Source organism: Schistocerca piceifrons, chromosome 8 (genome assembly GCF_021461385.2).
Source record: "Schistocerca piceifrons isolate TAMUIC-IGC-003096 chromosome 8, iqSchPice1.1, whole genome shotgun sequence".
Taxonomy (NCBI): domain Eukaryota; kingdom Metazoa; phylum Arthropoda; class Insecta; order Orthoptera; family Acrididae; genus Schistocerca; species Schistocerca piceifrons.
The window spans coordinates 214,341,984-214,345,333 of NC_060145.1; the positions used below are offsets into that span (position 1 = coordinate 214,341,984).

At 43.2% G+C, this 3,350-nt stretch overlaps 1 pseudogene; it reads right to left on the reverse strand.

Moving 5' to 3' along the window:
• Window positions 1-2,576: 2,576 nt before the first annotated feature.
• LOC124712766 lies at window positions 2,577-2,694 on the reverse strand (annotated as a pseudogene).
• Between the last annotated feature and the right edge of the window lie 656 nt (window positions 2,695-3,350).

The following is a 3,350-nucleotide window of genomic DNA, read 5'->3' on the forward strand; positions in this document are numbered from 1 at the left end:
GAAACTTCAAAAGGTATGAGTAACTGGAATATACAAAAGGTATGAGTAACTGGAAAATAGTGTGCTTTATAATGTTATGAATAATAACTTGACATGTTTACCAAAATCATGATCACCTACAGATCCTTCACACATTTTTTATGTTGTGTATTTTCTGTTTTAGAGATGGTGTGTCAGGAAGGGCAATATATGTTGTTAGACAGCAATGAGCGCGATCTCGGATCGCGTCTTGCTGTTTGAGCATTGTATTCCGAATAGTACCTGCCTCTTTAAATAAGAAGTCCGATTCAGTTTAAAATAAAGTCAGACTTTTCACGATCGATCTGCTTACCGGTGCTTTCGTCAGTACCCACGGCCTGACATAAGATTGTGAAAAGTCTGACTTTAATTTAATAGTAGTAGCAAAAGTGAATCATACTTCGTATTTAAAGAGGCAGTTCATCAGTACTCACGGCCTGACGTACTCACCAATCAGTAAGCGACAGCGATTTCATGTATTTTTTTCACTTTTCCTTTAGGGAATTCATTAATACTCAGCGAGATAATTAATTATATTTGCATGTAAATCCAATACGTCATTCTATCGCTTACGTGATGTGTCCTTACGATGGCAAACCTTTAACTTGTGCACTGCATACTACTGAACAGATTCAGTTAACTTAATCACTTTCATGTTTGCTTACTGCTGCCTGACGAGGAATACTTTACATCATCTCGCTTCCTGAACGTAAAACTGTCATCTTGAGAAACATTTAAGCAGGCGCTTTTGTTTCTGACTGTATAAAAAAACAAATTCACCTGTCGTGAACGCATAAGGTAGTCTTCCTAACACTTGCAGTGTGTGGCAGTAAATGTACTGATTGACGGTTTGGTTAGCACCCTGTTGGGTAAGCTAAAGCTTGGTGTCCTGTTCACCAGAATTACGGGTTATCATTAAACGTAAGTAAGCACAAATCACCATTGTCACTGAGCGACATAGTAAATGCGACACATACTTGGTCGCTGGTCCGGCTGTCTATCCAGCATTCGCTCGGAGGGCGTGGCCGCGCAGATAACACGCTGCGAGATAAGCACGCGCCTCTCTCTTACCCGCTACTCCCACACAGCCGGTGAAAACCACGCGCACTGCGCAGTTCGCGTTTCTAACTTAAACTCATGGCTTGTTAGTAGCAGCTGGAGTTCCTGATTATATTCGTCACATTAGACTGAGGTTCGCAGGAAGACGTCAAAGGAAATTTAACTAATCCACGAAAGAAATGGCGTACAATACACTTCGACCGATTCTTGAGTACTGCTCGTCAGTCAGTCTACCCTTACGCGGTAGGATTAATAGGACACACACACACACACACACACACACACACACACACACACACACACACACAGAGAGAGAGAGAGAGAGAGAGAGAGAGAGAGAGAGAGAGAGAGAGAGAGAGAGGGAGGGGGGGGGGATCCAGTGGACAGCGACACGATTCGTCACGGGTTCGTGTAGATAGCGTGGGAGGCTGACAGAGATATACAACAAGCTCTAGTAACAGACACTACAACAGAGAATTCTTTTTGTGCTTCACCGAGAGAGTTCATCCTGGGAAGTGTTGGACAAAATATTACTTTTTCCCACACACGTCTCGCGAAATGACCGCAAAGAGAAAATTAGAGGAATTAGAGTTAGTGCAGAGGTTTACCAACAGTTCATTCTTCTGGAGCGCCATTCGCAAATGGAACAGAGAAGGGGACATCAGTTAATGATGTTAAAAGTACCCAGCGCCACACACCGTCGGGTGGTTTGCGGAGTATTGATGTAGATGTAGCATGTTGGCGATTGTCTCGGAACGCACGCTGAACCCATTAACACACACATACAAATGGAGTGCTGTTGTTTTATTTTTACCGGTGACAACAAGGGCGCGAAAAAAAAATTTGGAGCGAAGAATGCTCTTGCGAATTTGATCACTGTATCAAATAAAATGCCAGTAAAAACTCTGTGCTTGCTATTACTCTCAGACGAGGACAGAAAAAGCTATATTGGAACACTTATGACGTATTATTTAGATGTTTCAATGCTCTCTGTTAATACCTACCACGGTATTTCGGTATTTAGCCCTCGTTGATTGTTGTTTTCAGGCTGTACAAGTAAATTAGTCCAGCAGGGAAGGAACAGAGCAGCCCGCTCATATTCATGTTACTTCAGGCATGCTTGTGCTTGAATGTAAACTTAAAAAGGCGAATGTAAAAATTTGCGCGCATCTCGAAACACTCTACACGTCTCCTCTCCAGCTTTGAAGATAGGTTGTAATGATTTGCACTCATAAGAAGAACGAAATAGGTTACAGTTTCAATGTCACCAATGAGAGATCACTCTGTGTAACTGCAGGACACTCCGTCTTCAACCACAAGTAGCCCATCGGGACCATCCGACGGCCGTGTCATCATCAGATAAGGATGCGGATAGGAGGGGCGTATGATCAGCACACCGCTCTCCCGGTCGTTACGATGGTTTTCTTTGACCGGAGCCGCTACTGTTCGGTCGAGTAGCTCCTCAATTGGCATCACGAGGCTGAGTGCACCCCGAAAAATGGCAACAACGCTCGGCAGCCCGGATGGTCACCCATCCAAGTGCCGGCCACGCCCGACAGCGCTTAACTTCTGTGGTCTGACGGGAACCGGTGTTTCCACTGCGGCAAGGCCGTTGCCGTAACGAATAGGAGTAACTTGTAAACCAAAATGTGCCCGAGAAAATTATCTGGAATATATTTTGAATGTAACTGCCCGTAAAGCCCACCATACTGCCAGTATTTAATACGGATATGATGCCCATTATCTTTAGTTATGAATGATACGCGTAATTAACGTGTATCATGTTACAACACTCTGTATTCCATGGGTCCTGCAGAAAATGGTCTCTAGGATGTAGAAAGAAGTCAAAGATGTACACTTTGAGTGCAATACAATAAAATGACCCGTTACAATAACATTACTCATGAGTGGGAAAGGTTACTTTATTACAATACTTATTTACAAAATAACTTAAAACACTGAAACATTTGTATCAAGATGTTCTTCAGTCGAATTGAAGATTTCCCCCAACGTAAAATTCATAATGAACGGAAGTTAAATGAACTGCAAGAGAGCTGTAATTTCTTTATGTCACGACCGGTTTCGCTGCAATAAAATTGTATCTTCAGGTGGATTACGAGAGTGTCACATAAGCGCACCGAGACACCCCCAACTTTCGCAGTCAAAGATAAAAAACCCCTGAAGAGCGGAAGATGTCAAAATAAATGAAAAAGGACATCGGGGCGAATAGTGCTTTGTCGCACTTACGGTGGCAGCAAGGGTGCAGCACGGTA